This window comes from Hipposideros armiger, unplaced genomic scaffold (assembly GCF_001890085.2).
Source record: "Hipposideros armiger isolate ML-2016 unplaced genomic scaffold, ASM189008v1 scaffold_1003, whole genome shotgun sequence".
NCBI lineage: Eukaryota > Metazoa > Chordata > Mammalia > Chiroptera > Hipposideridae > Hipposideros > Hipposideros armiger.
The window spans coordinates 416365-429713 of record NW_017732353.1 but is presented as its reverse complement, the minus strand read 5'-3'; the positions used below and the strand labels follow the sequence as shown (position 1 = coordinate 429713).

Genomic DNA, 13349 nt, shown 5'->3' with positions numbered 1-13349 from the left:
GGCGGCCCCAGCCCCCGGGACTCGGTGGGCCCGCGGCGATTGGGCGGCGAGCGGGTCGGGCACCAGCGGGACCCGCCCCGCCCCGCTCGCCCCCGCCCGCCGCTGAATTCGGGCGGTTCCTCGGCGCTCACGGAGGCGCCGGCTGCTCAAGGGGAACCTTGCGATGTCCCAGTTGGCAGGGCAGAGACCCGATGTCGTCCCCTCCTCGTGTGATGGTGGAGAAACTGAGGCCGGGACCTGGACCTTGGGAATCTGTCTGCCTGTTGGGGTGGAGATTCAGCCATCCCTCACTCAGACACAGCGCTAGCCTCATTGAGGGACTTACCTGGAGCCAGGCCTGATCCCTCCAGTCCGTCCCCCCACAGGGCATTAACTGCATAAGAAACAAGTCTGGGCATGTGCCTCCCCTAATGAAAATATCAAAGAGTTCCTACATGAGCTGGTCCCTGCCTACAAACTCATTGCCACCACCATTCCCCAAATATCGCTCTAGCTCTTTTCACTTCAGGCATTTTGGACTTAACATATGTGCTGTTCCCTCTTCTCTGTTCATGCTATACCCCATGCTTCACCTTTTTCAAGGCTCAGAGAAAACGTTACTTCCTAAGATAGTCCTTTCATAGGGGGCTGCTCCAGCATTTTGGTGTGAAATTGGCTCAGGGGTATAATCCAGCCAGGAGTAAACTAGAAACTGCCATTGCATAGCACCAGTGTCCTGCTGAGCCATTTTGGAACCTTAGGCTAATGGGAAACTTTACATCCTATACACACGTTTATATATATATATATATATATATATATATATATATATATATATATATATAGCGTTTATTTATCTTGATTACTGCATTTTATGGCACTCCCTTAAATTTTGCCCCTGAGCAAGTGCCTCAGTCTCCTCACCTTAGTCCTGACCCTTATTATGTAAGTCCTTGTATATTATTCCCTTATGCTTGGAAAAATCTTTGTGCACTGCTCCTCGACTCCGCTGCTGCCTTCCTCAACTCCCTCTGTGGTGCTCTCTCAGAGCACTATTCTCCTTTGCTGATGTTCATGTCATGTATAATTCAGTGTCAGATGTGAGAGACACAGGAAAGAGCTAACTTGAAGCGTTCTTTAAAGGAACCCTGCCCAAGTCAGTTTCCCAGCAGAGGCAAGAAGAGCTCAGAGCTGGGCAGAAAGGGGCTGGAAATGTACCAATAGAGTGCACCTCAGTGTGTGTCACTCAGGGTTTGGAGCAAACTTTGATGGACAGAGGAAGGGAAAGAACAGAGAGAGAGAAGAAACTTGCTCTTTTATTTCATTGTATCTCTTTCAGTGTAACTGTTACACATATTATATCTCTCCATCCTAGACTGCCTCCAGTTTGTTCTTGACCCTGGAAAACATGGATACATGAATCCCTTTTAAACAATGGGATTCTTATAGCCCTATCAGTTGGTTCCCTTTAAGTTCTTTTTCAAATAAATTGCTGTTATAATGGGTGCTTATTATCTGTTTTTGCCCTGCATCCATCCCCCTTTCTTCTGGGAAGTCCTCTCCATTTTGCATTGGGGAATGAAATTTTCTCACCACCTTGATTTTCTTTACTACCTTGATTGGTTCATGAGTGATCACTGGACATAAACTGGGCTAAAGTTTTCCCCTAGGATTTTTAAAGTTGAAAATAGGAAAAAGAGACTTCCATTTTCATCCATGAAGAATTAGCTGTCATGGGAATTGTCCCCCATTGTAAACAACTAAAAAAAAACAGAAAAAAAAAATACACCTAGCAACTGTTTTCAAGCATTGGCCAACAGGTAGCATGGAATTATGGTAACTATGGAAAGGGAAACAAATGATGTTAGGCCTACAATTGCCCCCCGATACTGTCTCAAAGCAGTTTCCAGGTATCACTGCAGGAGTGGGGAAACCAAACAGAGCAATTTCACAGAGTTGAGGAGACAGAGATCAGAACTCAGGAAAACTGAGGCAGCTAGAATTTGTGGAGCAGAGTATTAGAGAGGAGGGCATAAAGAGAGAGAGAGTGACAGAGATCTGCAGAGGGAGCCCCTCAAGTCTTTAGTTGAATACTGTGCAGAGCATGCATGGGTGAAATTCCAGGAGGTCAGGAGGAGAACCACCACAAAGTAGTATACCAAATATTTCTTGGAGTTCACACAAGCCTGGGAATATTTTGTCTTCACACAAGCCAAAACAGAGAGACCTCTTAATATATGAAGCATTGGACACAGTCCTCAAAAGTTGGCTTAGTATTGGAACAAAATTAGCTCTACACTAAAAACTGATCTGGGCCTGCCTTAACACAGCTTGAAAGCAAGACTCAAAAGGATCAAACTTATCCTAAGTAACTTAACTGTGATCCAGGGGGAGATAAAACAGCTCAACACTATTTAAAGAAAAACAATAAAATCCAATATTCAATAAAGTAAAATTTACAATGTCCAACATGTGAACAAAAATTATCAACCATGAAAACAACATGACTCATAAGCAGGAAAAGTCAATCAATAGAAACAGAACAAGAAATGAGAGAAATAATTGATTTAGCAAATGAAGACCTTAAAATATATAATATTTGAACAGACATTTCACCAAAAATAGACAAATGCAAAAAAAAAAGGCATATAAAAGCTCTCAACGTTACTGAGAAATAAAATTTGAAATCACAATGATACCACTACACATCTTTAAGAATGGCTAAAATTAAAAAGACTGACCATACCCAGTTCTGACAAGGATGTTGAGCAACTGGAACTCTCATACACTGCTGGAGGGAATGAAAAATGGTACAACCATCTTGGAAAAGTGGTTTGGAAGCTAAATATATACTTACATATGATTTAGAAATTCCACTGTTTAGATATTCAGCCAAGAGAAATGACTACACATGTCCATATAAAGACTTGTTCATATCAACTTTATTTATAATGGCCAAAAACTGACAAAAAAGTGTTTATCAACTGGTGAATGGATAACCATATTGGTAAAATAGCTTCCCCTTATCGAAGGTTTCATTTTCTATAGCTTCAGTTACCTGCAGTCAACCTTGTTCCGAAAATAGTAAATGGAAAATTCTGGAAATAATAATTTATAATTTATAATTTTAAATTGTGTGCCATTCTGAGTAGCCTAATGAATCTCCAGCTGACCCATTTCATCCCATCAGGGATAGGCAATCTACACTACCTACCCATCAGCCACTTAGTAGCCACCTCATTTATCAGGTTGACTATCCTAGTATCACAATGTTTGTGTTCAAGTAACCCTAATTTTACTTAATAATGGCTGTAAAGTGCAAGAGTAGTGATGATGGCAATTCAAATATGTCAAAGAGTAGCCACCAAGTGTTTCCTTTAAGGGAAAAGTTGTGTATGTATAGGGAAACAAATTATATGTAGGGTTCAGTACTATCCATGGTTTTAGGCATCTGCTGGGGGGTTTGAAATGTATCCCCTAAGGATAAGAGGGGGACTACAGCATATCCATTCAATGGAATATTACACAGCAATAAAAAGGAACAAATTACTGGTAATTGCAACGAAAGGGGTAAATCTCAAAAGCATTATGCTAAGTGTAAGAACCCAGATACAAAAAACTTATACTGTATAATTCCATTTACATGAAGTTCTAGGCATGATAAAATGTTTTGCTCTACAATTTCTAGCTGCTTCAGTCTCCCTGAACTCTATCATAGTGACAGAAAGTGGTTCCCAGATTCAAGGAATAGGAGAAGAGAAATGACTGCAAAAAGGTATAAGGGAACTTTTTGGATGGGAGGAAAATTCTATATCCTGATAGCGGTGGTAATTACTAACCATATACATTTGTCAAAGCTCACAAAACATTACACTTAAAATTGGGGAATTTCATTGAATATAAATTATACTTCAGTGAAGCTAATTTAAAAATTAGAAAAAATTTTTGTACTATGCTATGTGAAGCATAGTAGCTCTAAGTAGCTATGTTTTTTTAATTGGTCTTTTTCTTACTGATTAATTTTTTGTATATTAAGAAAATAAGAGCTTTGTAAACATAAGAGCCGGTAAACACTGTGCTCGTCTCCTCTCATGGACACCTCAAAATTGTGACTAAATCACAGAACAACTGTCACTGAGAATCTCCTGGAATATGGCTAAGTCCTAGAACTAAGGATATACAGAAGATGCAACATCAAGACTGGTAGGAGGGGCAGAGAGACCACATGGGCTTGTCCCACACCCACATGTAGTGGTTAAATACTGGGAAGGCTATCTTGGCTGTGGAGGTACCCCTTGAGGAGTGAGGGGTTCCAGCCTCAAACCGGGCTTCCCAGCCCAAGACTACAGAGCTAGGAAGAGAAGTCCCCATAACTTCTGGCTGTGAAATCCAGCAGATTATGGCTGAGTGCGACGGAGGGCTGCTGGAGTCCCAGGCATTCCTCTTAATGAGCCTGTGCACAAACTTACTTACTGACAGACTCACTCTCTCTCTGCTCCAGTGCTGGGGCAGTGCTCAAAAGGCACCTCAAACAGGGAGGATCTGAATTGCCTGGTTTCAGTGCAATGGCTGGAAGGGAAGTTTTGTCCCAGACAGAAGTGCTGGCACAAGCCATTGTTCCTTTGTTGAGCCCTGCCCCACCCAGCCTGCATGCACAGGTGGGTGCCATATCTGAGTTTCCATCAATGTGGCTAACAGTGTTTGCCTGGCCTTGGTGATTCCCTGAGACTCCAGCCGGCCCAACTTGTGGGTCCAGCCAAGTTGCTTCCAATGATTTTTCCAAATAAACAGCCTGTCTTGACTCAAGCTGCAGACTGTCCTAAAATCTCTCAAAGGTTCACAAACCCCAAATAAGAAGCATCTGGCCTCAGCATGCCCAGTACCCCTTGCTATGCAACCCCAAGCTGGGCACTAGTGGCAGCCAGCATCAGTTCACAGCTTAGTCTCTCCCAGGCACCTCCACATCCAGCACAACTGGCAAACATCTGCAGATTACTCTGTAGCTCATACCAAGTGGCTTTGGGCTGGGCACAGGCAGCGGCTGAAACTGACCTGCACCAAAGCCTCTCCCAAGAGACCAACTTCAGATCACACAAGAGCACCACCTAACCACCTCCATAAACAACACACCCAAAGGGCACACTCAGCAGGTACCACAGTCCCACTAAAGTAAATCATGCTTTTTAGTGTCAGTCCCTGCACAACAGCTCCTCTGCTAAGGTCATGACCAGTCCTCACAGCCAATCAGCCTGAAGGTCAATCTCTCCCATTAAGATGCAAACAGCAATCAAGGTTAAACTACAAAAGGGCTCACACAACCCAAGCAAGGAACCACCCAGCTCAGGTAATCAAGGAAACTGTGACACCAAGCCCCCAGGACACCTACTACATAAGGCCACTTTACCAAGATAAGGAGACATAGTAGCTCTACCTAATACATAAAATGAAAAAAAGAGAAAAAACACAAGGGGGAAGCCAAAATGAGAAGACAAAGACAAAGAAACATTTCCCAAATGAAAGATCAGAATAACGCTCCAGAAAAAGAACTAAACTAAAATGGAGACAAGCAATCTACCAGATACAGAGTTCAAAACACTTGCTATAATAATGCTCAGTGGGGCTGGCTGAGTGGCACATTAGTTAAGAGCTGTCTTGGGACGCCAGCTCTGAGCAGCAGGGCCCTGGTTCAGATCACACATTAGGGCCAGTGACGTGGCGCCCTCTACAGCTAAGATGGTGAACAACAGCTCGACCTGGAGCTGGGCTGCCATAAGTCCAATGCAAGCAGTGGCGTAGACTGCAGTGAGGCTGCAGTGAGGCTGCAGTAGGATGCTGTGAAGCTACCATGAGTGGCTGGCAGCTGGCGTGAGCTGCCAAGAGCCACCGTGAGCAGCCGTCCAATGGCCGGTGACCAATCTGCCTCACCTGGGAAGAGCGCAATGATAATACCAACATGGGCCAGTGAAGCGATGTCCTCGATGGCTAGACTGAAGAACAAAAGCACAGCAACTTGTCTGTTCCCCTTCCCCGATTCCCCAATAAAATCTTAAAAAAAAAAAAAAGAATGCTCAGTGATCTCAGTGAGAACTTCAACAAAGAGATGGGAAAAATAAAAATGGAGATAGAAAAACATAACAAAGAACCAGTCAGAAATGAAAAATACATTAGAGGGAATCAACAGTAGATTAGATGACTTAGAGGATGGAATCAGTGATTTGGAAGTCAAGGTAACACAAAACACCCAATCAGAACAGCAAAAAAAAAAGAATCCCCCCAAATGAGACTACTTTAAGAGGCCTTTGGGACAACATCAAGTGTAACAGCATTCACATCATAAGGGTACCAGAAGGAGAAAATAAAGAGCAAGGAATTATTTCACTATTTGAAGAATTAATGACAGAAAACTTTCCTAACCTAGCAAAGGAAATAGACATACAAGCTCAGGAAGCACAGAGGGTCCCAAACAAGATGAACTCAAAGACATTCACACCAAGAAATATCATAATTAAAATATCAAAGGTTAAAGACAAACAGAATCTTAAAGACAGCAAGAGAAAAGAAGTTAGGTATGTATAACGGAGTTCCCATAAGACTGTCAGCTGATTTCTCAACAGAAACTTTGCAAGCCAAAAGGGATTGACACAAAATATTCCTTGATGAAAAGAAAGGACCTACAACTAAGATTTCTCTACCCAGCAAAGCTACCATTTAGATTCAAAGGACAGATAAAGATCTTCCCAGACAAGAAAAAGCTAAAGGAGTTCATCACCACCAAACCAATGTTAAAGGGATTTCTTTAAGAAGTAGAAGAAAAAGATTTAAAAATATGAATAAAATGCCAATAATTATATACCTGTCAATAATTACTTTTAATGTAAATGGATTAAATGCTCCAATAAAAAATAGGGTGGCTGAATGGATAAGAAAACAAGACCCTTACATATGCTGCCTACAAAAGATTCACTTCAGATTGGAAGACACACAGAGTGAAAGTATTGGGATGGGAAAAGATATTTCGGGAGAATGGTAACAACAACAACAACAACAAAGAGCTGTGGCAGCAATACTTATACCAGACAAAATAGACTTTAAAACAAAGGCTATAACAAGTGAAAAGGGACCCAGTAATCACACTTCTGGGTATTTATCTGAAGAATCCCAAAATTGTTACTTTGAGGGGACATGTGCATCCATATATTCATTGCAGCATTGTTTACAGTGGCCAAGAAGTGGAGGCAGCCTGGGTGTGCATCAATGGAAGAACGGATAAAGAGAATGTGGAACATACATACAAAGGAATATTGCTCAGCTGTGGAAGGGAATTAGTTCTTGACATCTGTGGCTACGTGGATGGACCTGGTGGGTATTGTGCTGAGTGAAGTATGTCAGACATAGAAAGATAGATGCAATGTAATTTCACTTATATATGGAATCTAAAGAACAAAATAAACAAATAAAACAGAAACAAACTCATAGATACAGAGAACATTCTGATGGTTGCCACATGGGAGGGTTGGGGGGCGTGAAAAAGGTGAAAGGATTAAAAAGTACACATTGGTAGCTACCAAATAGCTATGGGGATGTAAAGTAAATCATAGGGAATGTAGTCAATACTATGGTAAAAACTATGTATAGTGCCAGGTGAGTGCTAGACTAGTCAGGGCAATTATACTTCTTAAATTATATAAATGTCTAACCACTATGCTGTACACCTGAAATTAATATAAAATAATATTAAATGTCAACTGTAATTTAAAATTTTAAAAAGGGGGAAAAAGGTGAAGGGGAATAAAAGGTTCAAATCTCCAGGCATAAAACAAATACATCATGGGGATGTAATGTACAGTATAGGGAATATAGTTAATAATATTGTGACAGCATGGTACAGTGTCAGACAGTTGCTCTACTTATCATGGTGATCACTTCTTTAGGTATATAAATGTTGAATAACTATGGTGTACACCTGAAACTAATATAATATTGTATGTTAGCTATATTTTAATAAAAATCTTAAAAATATATGAATAATAAAATGGCAGTAACTACATATCTATCAACAATTACTTTAAATGTAAATGGATTAAATGCTCCAATCCAAAGAAATAGGGTGGCTGAATGGATAAGAAAAGAAGACCCATTCATATGCTGCCTTCAAGAGACTCACTTCAGGCACACATAGACTGAAAATAACAGGGATGGAAAAAGATATGTCATGCAAATAGGAACAAAACAAAACAAAAAAAGCTGGAGTAGCAATACTTATATCTGAAAAAATAGATGTTAAAACAAAGACTGTAACAAGAGACAAAGAAGGACCCAGTAGTCCCACTTGTGGGCATTTATCTGAAGAAACACAAAACACTCCAGAGACAACGTTCCCAGCTGCCTTAGGTCTCCCGGGGCAGCATGAAGAACAATGAGGACACCAGAGAAGCGCTGGGTAGGAGTAGCGGAAGCTAGGACCCTGCATCCTCTGTGGTCTGCCCACAGCAGGAAAATCAACCTTTGAGCAGGACCTCAGTCACCCACTCTGGCAGAAGCGGGACTGGACCGTCACCATCCTCACTTACAATAACATCATGCAGGACATGTTCCTCAAGGAGGCGAACGCTTGGTTATTGCCATCCCAAATGAAATTGCTTCATCAGGAACTGTTGAAGTACTTAGAATACTTCTTGCTGGCTGTCATTAATGGATGTCAGGTGGCTGCCCCACCCAACAGGACTGAAACCATGTGGGAAGATTTTATAACCTGCTTAAAGGATCAAGATCTCATCTTCTGTAGCTCTTAAGCCCATTCTTGCTACCTCTTAATAAAGACTGTTGTTTCTAGACCTTTGTTTTTTATTTTAGATGACAACTTCTGTTATCAAAGTATGAGATATGAAGTCTACCAACTGGCTCGGAAATATTCTTTAGGCTTTTGCCAACTCCTTTTAGATTATTTTCTCAAGACCCATTTACAGAGGAATGGCCAGAGACCACAGCACTGCCTGTCGAGACCATCCACCTGACGGGAAGATAGAAGGGCCCAACCCTAGGTAAAATGCTTGGGAACATAGCAGTCTCACAATTCAGAGTCCCATGTGTTCTTCTGAGGCCAGCCCAAAGTTGACAGATTTATTGCTTACTGCTTTGGAAAATCCAGTAAAATATGTTGAGGACAATGTGGAACAAAAGGAAACAGACAGAATTATTTGTTCAACTAATTTTCTTCAGCAAGCTGATCAGACATTCCAAAGAATTGTCTCTCAGACAATGAAGGGAGCGAAAGATGAACAAGTGCTGCTGTTTCCTCAGTAGATCTCAGTTCCTGTCAGGTTCTCACAGCATGAGCATTGTTACCCTGGGGTGATTCTGGGTTCACACTTCCATATTTTTCATACATCATGATCCTAAGCACTTCCAATGCTTCAACTGGAAATGAACAAGAATGTAAAATGATCTGATCCACAGCTTGAGGAAAAACTTGCTGTATTAGATCATCATGGACCATATAAGTAATTTTTTTACTGTATACAAATGTTTTGCCTTAAACACTGGCATTGATATGGAAACTCAACATGGGTACGGATACACCTGAGATTGTTTACCATGAAGATAAAACTTAAGTTTTAGGGCCTCTAATTTGCATGGGTCCCTTTTAAGGACTTGTTCAGGATCCTAGCAATACAGTCACATGATTATATGTCTTCACAAAATGTGCAAAAGTAAAATATTTTAGTTAAAAATCTGTTAAGGCAGCTATTTTCCCCACTCCAACTCTCAACCACACTCCTTTTTGTGTTGAATGTTATTCAAGTGACCAAAGACATTTTGGGGAGCTGGCTAAGGTGAAATTGAATTGGGAATACATTTTGTTAGGGCTTGGAGAGATATACAGGGGGTGCCAAAAAACTGTATACACATGTTAAGAAAGGGAAACTGTATTAAAATTGTAATACTCAATATATACCCATAACAAAAGATGCATACAAGTCACATTTGACTTCTGCATTTACAAGAGATGCTCAAAGTGGTTACCATCAGCATCTAGACACTTCTGATTACAGCGAACTACTGCTTGAGCAACGTTGACCAAAGTGTCCACTTGTATACATTTTTTTGGCAGCCCAGTATTTATGGAGTTGCAATCATTTTCATGTCTAGTTAAGTTGTGCTACTTACCAGTAGAGGAATGGCTTCCAAGAATACTTCTATTGCCCAGTGTGCCAGCTTCATGACACAAAGGTTCAGAGGTAAAGACTGTATTATGGTATGAATGTGTCTTGCAGCCTTGGTCCTGGAAATGTTTGGAAAATGGTAGAGAAACAAACTTAAAAATGTACAGAGCCACAATCTAGTTTATGACTATTCTTCCAATTACTGAGTATATAAAACTTGAAGTGGAGTGTTCAGTTCTCATCGGTTCCTATTCAAAACTATTCTTTCAGGAATATACTCAGTACTATAATGTATATAATTATAAATGTACTGTATCTATTTCTTACTTTTTGATGGGCATGATAGGATGCATCAAGTTTCCTGTGTTTATAGAGTGTAAACCTGTAGCAGTACTAGGAAGAGCAAGTAAATCTGTTATATGATTCCCAACAGTAAATAAGAAACATTTTAATCAACCATGCTAGGATAAATGCTGAATTATATTTCTATTCTCTCCGTGGAAAATGCTAATACAAATTTTTTTGTCAAATGAAGAGATGATGAAATATGCAGCCAGAAAAGGTAGGAAAATATTAAAGGAGCATTAGATAATTAATAAAAAATTATATTATTTTCACTGGCTTTACTGACATTTGTGATTCTCTTCAGCTTTTAAAAATTTGTAATTTGTTATGATTTCTTTTCTCATTCTAAAATATATTCACACTCATAGTTAATTTTATATCATAGTTTTGAGGACCCTGCTCCCAAATTCTTTACATTTCAGGACTTATAAACTTGAATATACATATTTATCATATTTAATTTGCATTTCCTACACTGGTCAGTGAGATTGAATTTCATGTGTTAATTAACCATTTATGTCTCTTCTTTTGAGTATTGCCTTATCGTTTTTCTATTGGAGCATTTTGCCATTTTCTTATTGGTTTGCAAGAGTTCTTTGTGTGTGTATATATATATATATATATATATATATATATATACCTCTTATCTGTTATGTATGTTAGATAAGTCTGTCATTTGTCTTTTAAATTTGTTTGTGGTATTTATGACATATGGAATTTTAAATATATACATATACATATATAAATAAATATATATATACATACTTATATATATTTATATATATATATTCATTTATATTTTATCCTAATCAATAATCAATCTTTATTTCTAATACAGAAACTTTACATTTATTTCCATTCTATTGTGTATTTTTTTATTTGGGGCAAGTATTCCAGTCTTGTCAAATTATTTTTAATCCTGCTATCAGTGGTGTTAACTATTATACCCAGTGTGTCTGTTAGATTGTTTTCAGCTGCAAGTAGAACACCCAACCAAACAATAGGAATTCATTTTTCTCACATAACAAGTACAGCACAGGTTGTAGGTTTAACAGCTCAATGATATCTGGGTCAGCTTCTTGGCAATACATTTGGCCTTTCTCGTGGCTAGGAGAGGGCTGCAGCAGCATCAGACAATACATCCTTGCACAACTACGTCCAAAGGCAAGCAGGAAAGAACAAGGGCCTCTGACATTTTTAACAAGGAGGAAATATTTTCCACGAGCTCCCCCACAGACTTTCCCTTACATTTCAGCAGCCAGACCAGGGTCAGATGGCCACCCCAATCAATTTCTGGCAAAGGGAAATAAATATACTCTGATTGGCTTGACACATTCATGATTTTTTTTCTCAGGGGCTGGGCCATCTTCCCTGACCACATTACTGTCTGATGCTGAACAAAATTGAGGTTCTAATAATAAGAAGAAATGGGTGAATAGCAGTTGGATGGGCAACCAGCAGTGTCTTATCTGCAAGACCAATAAGTTTGTTGTATTAGTTTGCTTGAGCTGCCATAACAAATTGCCACAAATTAAGTGGCTTAAAACAACAAAAATTAACTCATAGTTTTGGAGGCTAGAAGTCTGAAACCAAGGTGTTTGCAAGGCCAGGCACCTTCTGAAGGTTCCAGGGAAGAATCCTTCCTAGCCTCTTCCTAGCTTCCTAGATTGTTTGCCAGCAATCCGTGGTATTCCTTGGCTTGCAGTTGCATCACTCCAGTCTCTTCCTCTGTTTCCATGTGCCTGTTTTCCCTTGGTGTCCATCTGTGTGTCTTCACATGGCCTTCTTATAAAAACACTAGTAATTGAATTTAGAGCCTACCCTAATCCAGTGTAACCTCACTTTAACTAATTATATCTGCAAAGACCGTATTTCCAAATAAAGTCACATTCATTGGAACCTGTGGTTAGGACTTCAAGATGTCTTTTTGGAGGGCACAATTCAACCCTCAACAATCACCATCTATGCCTATATCCAAACCTCTGATGCAATGCTGACAATACTTGCCCTCAGCACACACTTCCAGTGATCTCATCTATAAGAGTTAGGTGTCCTATTCCTCATGATAACAGTCTTGACAATTTACGTTTTAAACATTCTCCCTGCTTTTCCAGAAGAACCTCTATTTTTGCCAGTCTCCCCATCTCCAGTCTTCTCTGGAGCCCACTCTAGAGCATTTGACTCACCTATGTGTCACGTGGCTTAGCTCCTGTCAATTGCTCCATCCAATGGCAATTCTAAAACTACCTTCAAACAACCTCACCCTATTTACCAATTCTCAACCCAGGTTCAGAGAACCTATAGGTCAAAGAAACTTCTTTGGGATCTGCTGGCAGTTTAGATGGAAGAAAGGAAGGGGGAGATTAGGAGGGAAAGGAGAAAGTGAGAGGAAGGAAAAATAAATGGTCTGGCTGAGAATACAAACAAAATAATAATAAAGGAAGGAAAATAGAGGAAGGCATAAAAGAGAGATATAATAAAAAGGTAGTGGTGCCAAGATTGAAACTGAGAAAGACAGGTTTCAAACAATGGTCTCAGCTACTCATTGAGTTCCTAGATACACCTAGGAAAACCCACACCAAGGTATTGACCACAGGGGTGGTCTCAGAGGAAAGGAAAAGAGAAATAAAGCTAACCTGAAGCCCTAGCCCTGGCCAAGACATCTCCAAATTCCACTTCGTTTGCTTGACTCACATCTCATCTTCCCAGTATCCTTACTGAGCATCTAAAGAGCTCAATCATCTCTTACTTAGTGTGTCTTCAGGACCCTCAGAGCCAGAATGAACCTTTGTCTCCAGGCTCTACCAGGGTCCTTCTGGATCCTCTTGAGCCCAGGAGACTATGACAATTTTAGCACCATCT

At 40.1% G+C, this 13349-nt stretch overlaps 1 pseudogene; it reads left to right on the top strand.

Annotated features, from left to right (window-relative positions):
- The first annotated feature begins 7329 nt into the window (after positions 1 to 7329).
- On the top strand, positions 7330 to 9282 carry LOC109375921 (L-seryl-tRNA(Sec) kinase pseudogene; annotated as a pseudogene).
- Positions 9283 to 13349: the final 4067 nt, after the last annotated feature.